This window comes from Sander vitreus, unplaced genomic scaffold (assembly GCF_031162955.1).
Source record: "Sander vitreus isolate 19-12246 unplaced genomic scaffold, sanVit1 ctg238_0, whole genome shotgun sequence".
Classification (NCBI taxonomy): Eukaryota; Metazoa; Chordata; class Actinopteri; order Perciformes; family Percidae; genus Sander; species Sander vitreus.
In genome coordinates, this window is record NW_027595413.1 from 17,501 (window position 1) to 34,769 (window position 17,269).

Consider the following 17,269-nt stretch of genomic DNA (forward strand, 5'->3'; position numbering starts at 1 on the left):
TAAAAATGTGCATCTCTGTGTGGATGGCCCCTTATTGTGTCCAGGGTGTTGAGAGAGAGAGACCAGTGTTTCTGTTATTGTGTCCAGGGGTTGAGAGAATAAAGATGGAGGCTCATTATAAACAGAATATAACAAAATATGTTGTGAGATGTGAGATGTTTAACATCAACAGGTCTGACTATGACTCATCAGGTTAATGATGTCTGAGAGCCAATCAGACGCCTCGCTTCCTGCTGGAAGTTTGTCAGAATAAACTTCTGAGCGCCATAAATAATGATGTGAGCGTTTGAGCTCGGCTCGGTAACGAGAGCGTTCAGCGTGAGGCGTCCATCTTTAAACCTTTCCCGCCCTCGACTGTCCTGTCGCCATGGCAACGCCCACACGGCCTTCATCTGGCGGCTCGTTAAGGCGGCGGCGGTTAGAGCCGGGGGTGAAGACACTGAGCGTTAATGAGGCCCACTGCCCCCCCCCTGCAGAGACAGGGTGAGTGCACACGGACCCCTGCAGACAGATAACGAGCCAAACACACACGCTCCGCCCTCCTACAACCTGACATCACATGTCCCGTGAGAAATAATGTGCAGCTGCTAAATCTGTCTTCATTTAGTCCAGGAGAGTCCAGCTGAACGGTTTCACCAGCCTGGACTCTGTCTCGTCTAGTAGAGACCAGGAGGCAGTGGGAATATTTCAAGGCTTACAATGTAGTGTGCATTTTGTCACCTATTTCTAATTTAGTCTTAGTCTTGTGCCAAATGTCCTTGTTAGTTTTAGTCATATTTAGTCATTCACATATCTGTTTTTGTTAGTCAAGTTTTAGTCGACTAAAAGTCTCGTCATTTTAGTTTAGTTTTAGTCAAAAGATTTCTGAGATTATTTCTGATAACCATTTCAGTCAAACGCCGAACTCGTAAAATAAGGACATTTGGACAGTGGCTGTCAGTGTCTGAAGCGACGAAAAGGCGTCCTTCAGTGTGTTTGTAGACCGTAGCGGGAGAGAGCGGCTCCACGGGGTTTAGAGATGACGTAACACTAAGAGCGACTACGGTAGAGAGTACTATGTAAGGACGAAGTACTGCGTAGGGAGGTTGGTTGGGGGGGTGGATGGGTCAGACACAGGACTTTAACCCAGGAGACCGGGGATCGGGTCCCGCGTGTGTCTTGTTATTCCAGCGTGTCACGGAAACATAAGCCCACCCACGACCTTTTCCTTAACATAACTGTGTCAAAAGGGACGCCAATAGTCCCGACCAACTGCGTTTAGATATGACGCTAAAGGAGACTTTTAGCGTCAACAACGCCAAAGGCACCTGACCAAGCGTCCGTATTTTACCAGATGGGAGTAAGAATGTGTTGCCCCTACGGCCCTGAAACGCAAAGACAGCATGAAACTGACGCACGATGCGTTCATATGTACACAAAGCGAGAATGTGTAGCTCACCTCTGTCACACATGCACCACTCACTATACAGTATTACACATGCACCACTCACTATACAGTATCACACATGCACTACACAGTATTACACATGCACCACTCACTATACAGTATCACACATGCACTATACAGTATTACACATGCACCACTCACTATACAGTATCACACATGCACCACTCACTACACAGTATCACACATGCACTATACAGTATTACACATGCACCACTCACTATACAGTATCACACATGCACTATACAGTATTACACATGCACCACTCACTATACAGTATCACACATGCACCACTCACTACACAGTATCACACATGCACCACTAACTATACAGTATCACACATGCACTATACAGTATTACACATGCACCACTCACTATACAGTATCACACATGCACCACTAACTATACAGTATCACACATGCACTATACAGTATCACACATGCACCACTCACTATGCAGTATCACACATGCACCACTCACTACACAGTATCACACACGCACACACACACACACACACACACACACAGCAGGACCAATTAGGAGGAGGACACAGTTACGTTTCATAGCACCTACATTTATTACACTGTAATAATTACACTCAGGTCCAGTAGACCCGAACACCTCATGTGTAATAGTTATGTGTAGGGGGGGGTGTACTGTGTGCAGTCATTGAAAATAAGTTATTTTTTATGTTCTTCCCAGAAAATGAGCCAAGGCCAGTGAGTTTGAGTTAGAAGAAATAATAAATAGCATAATTTCTCTTTTAGCAAACACTGAAAGCGGGTCAAACAGACCTGAACACCTTACACGGGTTAAGAATAATTAAAGATTTCAACATTTATTTTTAAAAGCCAGTATACAACCTTACAAACACTCTGAATAAAGGCTTGCATGTATCATATACAATAACTTAAAGAACATCACGTTTTAGATAGTTGTCAATGACAAGGCCTTTTTGCATAATCAAAAACAGAACTGTCTTGTAAATTATCCCTTTCATGTGCTGTGTCATCATTTATCCAATCTGAAAACAGATATTTGTATCTTCTCATGATACATGTTTACAGATTACAGGAGGGGATGAAGACCCTTGGTGTTCTTGATGAAGTAACAATGGACCCAGATGCTTTCAGACCGCTGGTTTGTCCCGAGCCATCCCCACTCACAGCTGATGGACTAGAACAGCTCATGCAGTGGGCAGCAACAACAGAAGGCCAGAGGAATGTGTGGCTGCATTTTAGTATTATTGCTAGTAATGGAATAAAAATCTTTTCATATGCCCTTCTGTCTGTCTTTGTCTTTCCCTCCTTTATAAAAGTTTTCTACATGCTAGGTTTCATTTATTTTTTGGTGTTCTTTGGTGTATTTCCTTTTCAGAGCAAGAGGGACCCTTACAACTTGGGGGTATCCTGGCCTTTGTGATGGGAGCAAATGGGCTTCTCCCCCCAACCTTCAGTGGACTTTCTCCATGAGCTGCCCCTCAGACGAGGCCGTCATTTACCCACAGCAAACACATGCATTACCTGCCTGGTTGCCAGTCCTGAAAACATTGGAAGATTTCAAGGAAACTATGGATTCTGCATTAAAAACCCTCAGGGGTTTGGTCAGGAATGACTTCCGAGAACTCCTGAACATACATTATTAAAATCTGTTGCCTGTTGACTAAATTGATGAGGCACCATTTCCTAATACATTATTAATGTCTTGTTTAAACAATTGAAAATGGAATAATCATTTGACTAAAAAGGAAACCATTTTGTTATTTTATTTTATTGTTCAACATTGCGAAGCAGAAATTGTCACTGGCCTTTTATTAACCTTTATTAAATGCCTTGACACTAATGAACTTGCTCACTGATGGAGTTCACCAGGCCCAAAAATAATTGAATGCCATGGTTACCGTCACCGGCCAGTGGGTCTACAGTTTCTATAATTCTGTTCATAACTGTTTCATTGAAAATAAAGTCATTTTCTGGAACAACATTATTTGAAGTCTCAAAATGTACTGGGGGGTCTTCATTCATTCAGCATTGACAATCCCAACTAAAATGTTCTGCATTGCCTCTGCACTGCAGCAACCCGGAGCGCGAGCCCGTGTAAAATGATAGAAATGAAGGTCCCGTTGGGTCCCGTTGGGTCCCATCGGGTCCCATCGGGTCCCAAAGCTTCCCTGATCGTCATCCTCTTCAAACTGCTGGTTAATCGAGAGCAAGACAGAGATTGTCCGAGTAGAACCATTGAGCTCAGAAATTAAGCTTTCCAAAATAACACTGTCATGTCCCAAATTGTCACTTTCACAATTCTCTGAACCGTGTATCAGTGAAAAAGATAGCAATGTTTTCCTCATTACCATTTACTTCCACAAACAAAAACTGACCTCGAAAAAGAAACTAAATCAGATAAGAATACATTTTTTCGTCCAACAAGGTTGTTTTAGTCCTTAAAGTTTCTGCTGCTTGATTTAAATGTCCCTTGTTCCTCTGAGGTGGTGCTAGCTGTACCTTCAAAGCAGCAACCCCCCCGGGTAATGATCATTTAAAATGGCCCCTTTAGCCAATGAGGAGTGAGAATTTAAACTGTCTGATTGATCAAACCAACTTCCTTTTTAACTATACTCTCTCACACACACACTACTATACTCTCTCACACACACTACTATACTCTCTCACACACACACACACACACACTACTATACTCTCTCACACACACACACACTCTCACACACACACTACTATACTCTCTCACACACACACACACACACACTCTCTCACACACTACTATACACTCTCTCTCACACACTACTATACACTCTCACACACACACACACACACACACTACTATACTCTCTCTCTCTCACACACTCACTACTATACTCTCACACACACTACTATACTCTCTCTCTCTCTCACACACACACTACTATACTCTCACACACACTACTATACTCTCTCACCAACCTGATCTCACAGAATTCCGTGAAATGAACACGGCCCCTTAACTCAAAATCTGTGACAGTTTCACGGAATCGCCGAAAATTTTGTGACGGGCCCACGGATGCGATGCCTATGGAAGTCAATGACAGGCATCATCTGGGGTCTACGCACGGATTCCCTGATCACAGCACGTTTCTTTCTGCCAGTTGGGCTGCGGCAGAGAAGCTGTATAGCTTTGCTAATATTGGTATTTTTAGCCCAATAACCACTGTTTTAATCAACATCTATTCACCAGATATTATCATGGTTTATTTGTATTTCTTTTAATTTTATTATTTCAGTCTATTTTGGCCGGGGAAGCTGGATTGCTTTGTTGTTTATTTATATTTTTAAAACTATAACGCTACATCTAGCAACATATATTTAGATGTTATCATAGTATACATTTCTTTATTTTAATAATATTATTTCGGTCTTATTACCAGTGAAATATTACAGTATGCTGTAATACAGAACATTACGATATGATCCGAGCTACTGAAACGCATTCAAAGCCGATATCCCACAATGCAATGCGGGCATTCATTCACAGAATCAGACAGCGATCAGCGGGTTTTTAACGCCAGTATCACTTTAATGTACATATATACAGTCAGTGGTTTAGTCCCCAGCAACAACACGTTGATCAGCTTTGTTCCAGTAAGTTATGCACCGTAATAACGTTTAAAACAATACTTCGGAAGTGACGTAGTATGTGCTGCTCGGCGGATAAGAAGATAAAAAATACATAATATTCGTAATATTGATGTTTTTGTCTAACGTTGTATTTGACGTTTGTAGTTTCGGCGATTCCGTGAAACTGTCACAGATTTTGAGTTTAAGGGGCCGTGTTCATTTCACAGAATTCTGTGAGATCAGGTTGCTCTCACATATCCTACTATACTCTCACATACACACTACTATACTCTTTCACATACACAACTATACCCTCTCATACATACATGTAAAAGGATTATAATAGTGTGTGTGTATGAGTATAGTGGTGTATATGCAAGATAGTGTGTGTAAGACAGAAGTATGAATTATTTCCTATATGGCCTCTCATACTATACAGTATCACACATGCACCACTCACTATACAGTATCACACAAAGAATAATTGAGAGAGCAAGTCAACCATCAATGGCCCAGTCAAACTTTCTCTGTCGACAACAAATCGATCCCGAATAAGAGACCATCAGCAGATCTGTCATCAGCTGGCCAACGATACGTAAATGAGCACAACAGCAGCAACAATGACAGCAAGCAGTCAGCCGCGCTGGCCATTACACGCCATCAGCAGAAATAGGAGAGGCAAGGAACCATAAAGACAGCCATCTGAGCTCAGAGATAGAGAGAGTTTGGAGAGAAAAGACAGAGGCTGGCAGCAACAGCACCAACTCATTCATAACAGCTCAATATTTCATGATGAAAACGCAGAGACGAGAGGTGTGTTGAGGCAGAAGGGTTAGGGTAAGGGTTAGGTTTTTGGGTTAAAACTAGGGCTGTCAAAATAACGCGCTCATTTTGATTAATTAATCTGAGAAAAAATAACACGTTAAAAAAATAACGCAGATTAATCCATTCCATATTGAGGTTTGACCTGTAGCCGTTCTAGCACCATTGGACTGTAAAATGAAGGAGGAGACGAGAATGTTCTGTCTGGATCATTAATTGGAACATTTACTTGTAAACATCTTCTTCCTGCCAACCCTGGCTACCGAAATCTGGTGCCACTGATATGTCTGCTCTTCTCTCTGATGCTCTGAAACACAAACGCCGCTGCACATGATGCTAGTTAACACTATACTCAACAGCAGCTAACGTTAGCCTACCGCTAGCTAGTTAACACTATACTCAACAGCAGCTAACATTAGCCTACCGCTAGCTAGTTAACACTATACTCGACAGCAGCTAACGTTAGCCTACCACTAGCTAGTAGCTGGATTAAACAGGGTTAAATGCTGACAGCTAACACTAAACGGTGTAAAGTGTGACTGTGTTTTACTGTAGAGGATTCAACACCAAGGGGATATATATTGTGTAAATAAAAACACTTAAAGAACCTCTTTAAAAAAAAACATGTTCGGTTAAGTAAAAATGGTTTAAAAGAGTACCAGAAATTAAAAGTCAGTTAAAAGGACCACTGGACAGGACAGACAGCGGGAAATTAAAACTTTAAATGAAAGGTTACTTCCACACAAGCCCTGGCATTTATAAAATAAAATATATATATCATAATAAATTCTGTCCCAATATTTAAAAAGAATATATATTAATCAACATCAAAATAAATACGTAAAAAGGATAGTGATTTAATTAAATTAAACACATTTAAAAGATCTAAAATACTGTCAGAATTACTTACACTTGAGTTTTCAAAAAAAACATACACCATTTAATATTAGTAAAAGTTAGTGCTTTTAAAAGAAAGTGCTTCATAAATAAAAACTGCCATAAATATGCAAAGTTAAAAATACATAATTGAATAAAATCAGACTGTTAGTAAAATGCATAAAACAAATGGCATGTGTTTTATCATGTTAAAATCTCAGGTAAGTAATTCCCATTGTATAATAAAAGTACAATCAAATTATTCAAATATAAATAACGCAGGAAAAAATAAATAATCATTTAAAATCTTAGGTAGAACCCCCTCTGCAAGTAAAAATTAAACCCTGGAAAAGAGAAAGGAATTATATAATCTAAAAAGCATACTAAAAGACATATATAGACATATTTTAACAATTAAAATTAACACAAAACAATACAAAGATCATACAAATAGAAAACAAATGAAAACAAGGAAAGGAAAAGACATGCAGGGGGGGTAAAAGTTAGATTTGATGCATTGCAAAGGAGGTCCAGGTGAAACTTAAGGAGAGAGGGAACCAGAGCAGTGGGAGGTAAATATTCAAAACAAGATGTGTTGTAAAAACTAGATTAAAAAGAGAAGTAGATCCATTTAGTATTTTTCATTTATACCCATAGGGTCTATGGTTTTTAATAAATGGATCCACTTCCTCTCCGCCGCCCGACACTGAGCCGTGGTCCAGGCTCTGTTGCTCTCCAGGCCCATGATGCTCTGAACATTTTGAGAGCCGAGGAGTTTAAAATGTGCATATAAAACCATGTGCCATCGCCCTTATTTAAAATATACTGGTGTTGTTTGTTTCTAAGATATAATGCATTTCTTGTCTCCCCCACATACAGTTTGTGGCAGGCCCTGCACCTAATTGCATAAACCACATTAATGGTTGTGTGCTGCAGGACCTGCCCCAGGTTAAAACCAACTCTGCTGTTGGGGTTAAAAATGTGGGGGAGACGTATAAAACCAACATCCGAAACCCCGAAGCGCCTCCCTAGGGTCAGTATTGTTATTTAAGTTTGTGTGAATTAAAATATCTTTTAGATGTTTGTTCCTCCTGTAGGCGGAGATCATGCGGCAGTCCCTTAGCACGTCACAATCGACCCCCACTCCCGGTTTCTTCTTTGTTTTTAAACTTGCCGATGACCTCCGCCTTTATACCTCTAAGGAAGCGCCTCGAGTAACCCCTCCACCTCATCGCACTAAAAACGTGTACTAGTGGCCTCCTCCACATGCTCCGGGAAGGTGCAAATCCTGTGGAAGCGTATCAACTGGGACTTAATGAGGCCTCTGTACATGTGTTTGGGGTGATAGCTGGTCTTATGTAGAAGTGCATGGCGGTCGGCGTCCTTGAAATACACTTTGGTGGCTAGTGGTCGCTGGAGGTGCGGAAGAAGACCTGTGTGTCCAGGAACTCCACTGTAACGTGTTGTAGGTTATGTTTGAGTTTTATTTTAGGGTGATGTGAATTAAGAATGTCAAGAAAGGTTTAAAGTCTGTTCCGTGTTATCCCAAAGGCTGAAGATGTCGCCCAAGTTTCGGAAATAAAGCAGAGGTTTAATGGATAGTTTATGGAAAGCTGTTTCCTCCCAATGGGCCAGGTAAATATCAGCGTAGGGTGGGGAATACTTCACACCCACAAAGCTGGAGATAATGGTTATTGTTGAACATGAAGTCATTTCTAGTGAGTGTGATATGGAGTAACTGTAAAATTTGGCTGTCAGGTCTGGATGGGTCTGGGTATTTATTAGGGGTCCAAGCCCGAGTCTGCAAGAACGGGCAATAGCAAAGCTATGTCGTTCGCACAGCAGGGCTGTAGAACCCTATTGTTTTTCTACTGATTTTTATTTTTCGTCTCCGCTTAAAACTCCGACTACAGCCTAAACCGTACATGGTGGGGGGTTGGCATTTTCAGGACTGGTCCAGAATTTCGCAAGGACCTCAGGCGCAACAATTCACCCACTTCCACCACTAGGTGGCGCTATAGCAGAAACCGTACATCTGACATTTAAAAATCATACATCCACGCGTTCCCTGGATCCAACTGAATCACGTGATATAGGCCACGCCCTTTTCCACCTAAACTTTTATGCGTGAAAAATCGCGATTTATCAAAAACCTACTTTTTCGAACTCCTCCTAGACTGTGCGACCAATCGGCACGAAATTTGGCAGATAGCATCCCCAGATGGGCCGGACAAAAAGTTAATAAAAATAATTTTGATAGGATAATAATTGCAAATATTACGCACAAACAAATTTGTGTAGCTAACTATAAAAACACCTACTTTGGCATATCTCGGCCAAAATAAATGCTATCAACGCCAAACTTTAGATTCTTGTTTACCATGACCCTCTGAAGGTCCCCCACGCGTTTTACAAAAAATGGCCACTAGGGGGCGCTACAAGTACAAAAAGTTTATATCTCATGAACCGCTCATCCAATTTTTACAAAATTTGTTGGGTACCATCTAGGGCCACTCCTTAGGCCAACCCTAGAGTGGAGTACTGAGGGGTCAAAGTGGGCATGGCCTATGGGACCAAAGTCCAAATTTACTACTTACACTAATGTGAACAACTTTAAATTTACAGGGTAGATAGACAATGGGTCATGCACCACACCTACCAAACATTACACATGTGGACCACTAGGTGGCGCTATAATGGTTTATTGCCTTTAACTCCCACATTACACATCGCACATTAAAAATCCACGTGTTCCTTGAATCAAGCTGAATCACATGATATAGGCCACGCCCATTTCTGCTTAAATTTCTTTCCGCAATATCGCACAATGTGCAAAACCAACTTTGACGTGCGACGGATCAGCACGAAACTTGGTACGTGGCATCTCCAGATGGACGTGACCAAAAGTTACTCAAGGAATTTTGCTACGTTAAAGTATGCGCATTTGACGACCAAACAAATTTTCCTAGCTAGCTACCACACACATATCATATCTCGACCAAATTAAATGTTATCAGCAAGGAACTTGGGATCACCGTTCAACATCCCACTACAACGCTCTGTACCAAATTTGGCAAAGATCGGCCTTTAGGGGGCGCTATAAGCAACATTTATTTGTTTTGGCCAATAACTCAATGCATTTAAATGGGAAATTTGCAATTGTAATATCTCTGCCACAGTAAATGCAATCAACACGAAACCTGTGATGCTCGTTCGGCCTGGCGCTCTGAGGCTCTGTACCAAATGTGGCGAAGATCAGCCATTAGGGGGCGCTATAATCAACATAGACAAGTTTTGGCCCTTTTACTCTATGTTAATGCCATATTTGCAATGGGAATGTAGCACAGACCTTGCAGCTCACAGTTCTCAATATTTACTGACGTTTGCCTCCTACCGTTAGGTTTTGGTTTTCACTTTTGCGTGCTCCTTTGGTTTTTTACAATAAACCAGCTGCCACCTGACAAAGTTTCTACAACCTTCACAGTGGACAAATGCAACTCTTTTCTCTCACTTTTTTAATCCATAATCAACATCATTCATAAGCCGATACCATGCAATTAAATATTGCAGTTGGTGCTAAGTGGAGCGTCTGTCATAGTGTGATTGCTTATGTTGGTGTCATTGATTCTTAATTTCCCACGAAGCACAGAGGGAAACATAAATCGGCGCCTATGACGCCATTTGCAACAACTTGACCACCTCCCCTGCTCCTTCAACCACCACACCTGCCTCCCCCCCTCCACCCTCTCGGTCACTCTTTCATTTCTCTCTGCTGTCCCCCGTGGTCAGGGGGGTTAAGAAGTTTGTTTATTGTAGAGCATTCTTAAAGGTGGTCTGTATATGCGTGGAGTACTCCATCGTGACAGATAAAGGAGACACAACTTCAGACGCAAAAAGAGATAAATGACACTTTTCAATGTTTCTACCAGAACTTATATGGCTCTGAATACTTAGGTTCGGCCCCAACTGTGCAAAGAGATTTTTTGGATACACTAAATTTTGACCTAGTAGATAAAGAATTTTCAGATCCATTAGACCGCAACCTTGAGACTGGGGAAATATGAGGCCATATCTGGCCTGGGGGGAGGTAAATCACCAGGGCCAGGGTTAGGGTTAGGGTTAGTGTAACCCAGTAGTCAAAATCCTAGCAGGCTGAGCAACAGGGAGGCTGGTGGTAGCTAGCTGACACTGAGGTAGGCCGGGAATTTGAAGAGAAGCATTGGTGGAGCAAACTGACTTGGAAAAACACAAACCCTTAGCAGATGAATGAGTCTCCTTCCACATAGTCTTCAGCTCAATCAGGTCACATGTTAACTCACATAGTTCATCTCACAAAGAGTGTGCAGGATCCATAGTCCAGGTAGGTTAGAGCTGTAACCAAAGAAAAAAAAACTAAAAACGAGAACCCACCAGGAAAAATGGACCAAGGGTCAGATCATTCTGTCAGGAGTTTCAGGGGATGTACGACCCAAATGCAAGCTGGCAGAAACAAGAGTAATCTCAAGAATTTATTTAAATGAAATCCAATGAACAAAAGGTGTCCTGGAACAGCAGGCAAAAATCCAACAAAAACAGGAACAGGCAGAATCCAAAACAGGAACAGGCAAAACATCAGGAACACCGAGACCAACAGGGTAGATGACACACAGACACTCCAAACAACGTACAATGATCTGACATAGGACAAGGGGAACACAAAGACTAAATACAGAGGGTAACGAGGTAACAAGAGGCAGGTGACACAAGGGCTGGGAAACAGGTGGAAACCATCAGGCAATCACAAGAGCGGGAAAACACAGGGGGCGTGTTTCAATCTGTGTTCTTCTACTGACTTGTGTTCTTCTGTCCCTGTGAAACGTCATCTCGTGTTGCTAAAGTTCTGTCCCAATACACAAGTTCACATTTCACCAAGAACAGTTAAGATTCCCGGAAATGTTCTTGACACGCCCATTTTACCGAGGATCCATTGGTTGTTAACTTGTATGAACTTCGCAGCACCCGTATCCCAACATTCATTTTGGAATTCGGTGATGGTTGGGTTTCCGGTACATAGACAGCCCAAAAACGGAACAATTTTAACAATTTTTGCCATCTTATTCATCACTAAATTCACTTCTGAGAAAATTTTAGGCTAGAAATGAACGGTTTAGATTTCGAATATAGGCAGTCTTGCGCAAATCTTTGCCGAATTGACAATTTGCTCCAAAGTTTTCGGAGTTTTCGGAGCTCCATGAAGTGAGGCGGCCACCAGCTTGCGCCTGCCGGGGCCGCTAGCTCGTCGCTCGGATAGTCATGCTCAGAGACCCTGCTGGAAGCCGGAGGTCTTTTAGACCAGTCCCGTAAATAAGAGGCTTTTATTTTGCCGTTGACGGATCGTTTGTTTAAATATCACAACACATGTCCATCATAAGATTAACGGGAACCTGTTTTTAACTGTCATTTCAGAGTTAAACTCCACAAGCAAGCACACACACACACACACACACACACACACACACACACACCGCAACTTCACACACACACACACACACACACACACACACACACAGACACACAGCGCAGCAGGCAGAGGCGGGGGAGAGAGATATACCCGTTTCTCTTCTGTTTTCTCTTCCCGATTTAGTATTTAGTTCATATTTTGTTTGGTGTATTTGTTTTCTGATTTATTAGAAGTTGAGTTTCAGTCGGTATGATAAATGAACAGTTGTACATAAAGTGGTAACATGCTATGACATGTTATGTAGACTAAAGGGGAGACACCAAGCTTTATAATTTGAATTGCTAATTTCCATCTGTTGTCCCTGGGCATATACAGTGCACTACAATAATATAGATCATGAACACATAGGACACACTAGTGCATAGGCATACTTATTTTTTAATTTAAACTGACTTATACACTAATAATAGTAGGGATTGCGTTCCACTCTTTTGAATAAGTAAGTAAACAAGACATGACAGAAAACCAGGCTACAAAAATGACAGGAAAACAGACTACAATAAGACAAGACAAAACACCAAAACCATAACACTTACCTCAAATGGTCCATTTGGACCAGAGTGGATTTGTACAGGGTAGACAGGGCTTCCACAATACAAGGAGGTTGCTTAATATTCTATTTAAAAAGTCTGGCCTCCCTGACCACTCTATCCTGTCATTGGACGCAGAGAAGGCCTTCGACAGGATAGAGTCGCAATACCTATTTGATGTCCTGCAAAGATTTGGTCTGGGTGTAAATTTTTTCAGATGGGTCCAGCTTTTGTACTCCAACCCACGAGCAGAAATACTAATTAATCCACTGGTGTCAACGCCATTTAGGCTTAACCGAGGAACGAGACAGGGCTGCCCCCTCTCTCCCTTACTCTTCGTCCTGGCTATTGAGCCACTTGCCATGGCAATTCGTAAGCATCTTATCTGGCTGTACGCGGATGACGTCATTTTATTTTGTTCCAGATTGGAAAAAACACTACCTAGCCTGTTGAAGTTGATGAGAACATTTGGTACCTTTTCAGGCTATAAAGTAAACAATAGTAAATTAGTGATAATGTTTTTGACAGAAAATGAGAGAAATAGTCCCCCGATCCCGTTCACCATTTACTGTGTCAAAACAGGGTTTTACTTATTTAGGTGTCAAAATCACCCCTACTATTGACAAAATGATTTCAGTTAATTATGACCCCCTTGTGGAGAACGTCATACAATTGATAAATAGATGGACCAAATTACCCATATCCTTAATCAGACGCATTAATATCCTAAAAATGTTAATTTTAAGTACAATTTTATACCCCTTCCAGTCAGTTCCGCTCTCTCCAGCTCCTTCCTTCTTTAAATTGCTTAATAAAACATTCACAAATTTCATTTGGAACAACAAACGGCCTAGACTCAGACTTTCCTTGTTCTATTTACCATATGACAGGGGTAGACTGCAATTTCCGAATTTCTTATGGTACTTTTGGGCAGCATAGATTAGGATTATGTTTTACTTTGTCAATGACCACCCCCTAGCTTGGGTTGCAATGGAATCCCAGAATATCACAGTGCCATTACATTTGTACGTGTATTCAGCAGATAAAAAAAAGCTTCTTAAAAATACCAAAAATCCTTTCCTGAAAAACACGATAAGGATTTGGCATAATGCCATTGCTTATTGGGGTATGACAAAACGGCTTTCCCAATTCACGCCCATTTTTGGTAATAATGACCTCCACCCAGGCAGGGCAGACCCGGGTTTTAAACTTTGGTCCTCCAAAGGTCTTGCTAAAATATCTGATTTGTACAATGGAAAGGAATTTATGGCATTTGAAGATCTTAAATCCAAATATGGCATTCCTACAAAACATTTTTTTTAAATATCTCCAAATCAGAAATTATGTTATATCTAAGCAGTGTAATAGCCTGGTGCTCCCCCCCTTGTCCATTTTAGAAGACATCACTTTAAAATATTTATCAGCTAGGGGACAGGTGTCTGTGCTTTACAATCTGTTTGTTAGCGGATCTAATGAGTCTTCAAATAATATTTTACGGGCCTGGAATATGGATTTAGATGAAAATGTATCAGAGGAAGAATGGTCAGAAGCCTGCTCTTTGGTAAAAACCCAATCTGTAAACACAGATTCTATACTGTTGCAATACAATACAATTTTGTTTCTGGTGTCCTTTGACAGCTCTTTGGTCTTGGCCATAGTGGAGTTTGGAGTGTGACTGTTTGAGGTTGTGGACAGGTGTCTTTTATACTCATAACAAGTTCAAACAGGTGCCATTAATACAGGTAACGAGTGGAGGACAGAGGAGCCTCTTAAAGAAGAAGTTACAGGTCTGTGAGAGCCAGAAATCTTGCTTGTTTGTAGGTGACCAAATACTTATTTTCCCAAGGAATTTGCAAATAAATTCATTAAAAATCCTACAATGTGATTTTCTGGATTTCTTTTTCTCATTTTGTCTCTCATAGTTGAAGTGTACCTATGATGAAAATTACAGGCCTCTCTCATATTTTTAAGTGGGAGAACTTGCACAATTGGTGGCTGACTAAATACTTTTTTGCCCCACTGTAAATGGCTGAGTAGACAGTACTTTACTCCTATCAAGCTGTACCACCTTAACCCAAATATTCCTGATACATGCATTAAATGTAGCCATCAGAAGGGATCATTGTTTCACTGTATGTGGAGCTGTCCACAGGTTGTACGCTTCTGGAGAGCGGTACTGAACATTATTGGTCGTATTATTGGCAAGGTGATGCCTACTGATGTTATGTATCCTAAATATTTACCCTATCAATTTTGTGATAACTAATGATGAAAAATCTTTAATTGGTATGTGCCTTTTGGAGGCTAAAAGGTACATTGCCAGGTCATGGAAAAAACCATCTGTCTGTGGTATTTCTGAATGGTTAAACAGAGTGACTTCCTATCTGGCACTGGAAAAAATAAGTTATTTCACATTTTAGTATTCTATTTAGGATTTGAATTCATCTGGTTTGGAGTTACAGTTCCCTGCTGCTGTGCACATATTCAGTAGCAGCCTATGGCCCCTTTGGAGGAAATCCTCTGTCTGATGAAACTCTGATGAAATCTGAGAGTGCAGTTTGGTTTTCAGCTGCAGAAGAAAGGAAAAATCAGACATTAAAGATTTAAAAACAGAAACGGAGATGATTGACACATCAGTGATGTTTTTAAATCTGTCAGAAACTGATCACGTCATGGAACTCTTCAGAAACATGAAATCAGACTGATGATGACTTATTATTTCTTATTATTATCTTCAGGGACTTAATATAATCACTGAAGAGTTCACTTCACAGTTTAATCCCTGAAGAGTTCACTTCACAGACTCACAGTAATTCACCGTTATCAACAGATTAGTCTCGCATTGCCAGACCTTCCTCCACAGTGCTGCTAAATAGTCTCAGGAAGGAACTTGTTTTGGTGGAACATGTGGACGTTCAAAAGTAGTTTTAGTCGTTCAACAGAAAACTCAGATTGGACAGATAGTCTAACTAGCTGTCTGGATTTACCCTGCAGAGATCTGAGGAGCAGTTAACCATAGTCCTCACAAATCAGCCGGAGGTTAGAACGCCAACACAGAGACAGAGGAAGGGGACGGACATCCAGCCTAAAAGAGGGACATCTGGACTAAATGAGGGACATATGGCCTAAATGAGGGACATCTGGCCTAAAATGAGGGACATCTGGCCTAAATGAGGGACATCTGGCCTAAATGAGGGGACATCTGGCCTAAATGAGGAACATCTGTCCTAAATGATGATACCTGTCTATCTGATGATACCTGTCTCTCTGATGATATCTGTCTATTTATCTGATGATACCTGTCTATCTGATGATACCTGTACCTGTCTATCTGATGATACCTTTCTATCTGATGATACCTGTACCTGTCTATCTGATGATACCTGTCTATCTGATGATACCTGTACCTGTCTATCTGATGATACCTGTCTATCTGATGATACCTGTCTATCTGATGATACCTGTACCTGTCTATCTGATGATACCTGTCTATCTGATGATACCTGTACCTGTCTATCTGATGATACCTGTACCTGTCTATCTGATGATACCTGTACCTGTCTGTCTATCTGGTGATACCTGTCTATCTGATGATACCTGTCTATTCAGGCCATGTGCTGAAAGGACAGGTAGTTTATTTAGGTTTGTTAAAGTTTCCAAAGAGAAAGTTTGAGTTTATTGGATTCATGCTCACAGTTAAACAACTGAATAAAAAGCTGAATTTACATCAGTCTAGAAACATACAAAGTCTAGCCCTATAAAAATGAATAAGTAAATTTACATAACTAGACATATGCACCCATACATTTATACTCACATGTCTGCAGGTCTGCTCTGCTATAACTGATCTGTTTTAGTGCAGAGTCTGTGTGTGTGTGTGTGTGTGTGTGTGTGTGTGTGTGTGTGTGTGTGTGTGTGTGTATGTATGTGTGCGTATGTGTGCGTACGTGCGTGCGTGTGTGTGTATGTGTGTGTGTGTATATATATATATGTGTGTGTGTGTGTGTGTGTGTGTGTGTGTGTGTGTGTGTGTGTGTGTGTGTGTGTGTGTGTGTGTATGTTTGTGTGTGTGTGTGTGTTATAAAGTGAGCAGTACAGCAGTGTTTTGGTCCGTTGGGACGTTTTCCCAGCTGGAAGATGCTGAGTCAGCAACAACGGCCCGCCCGACCAATCAGCTGCCTCCTCTGCTCTGAGGGAAACCGGAGAGTGTACAGCAGGTTCCCCTGGCAGCCTGTTCTCATGGACCATACGCTCATACAGCTATGAAACATTAAGGACTGTAATTCCATTGTATGCTATGAGCACCACATTGACTGCTGCTGTGTAAGAGCGCTGTGGGCCGTGTAGGGAGGAGGTAGGGGGGGATGTTTGGGTCACAGTCACCTATTCTCAGGTAGCTGTACCTGCTCACAGTCACCTATTCTCAGGTAACTGTACCTGCTCACAGTCACCTATTCTCAGGTAACTCTGTACCTGGCTCACGGTCACC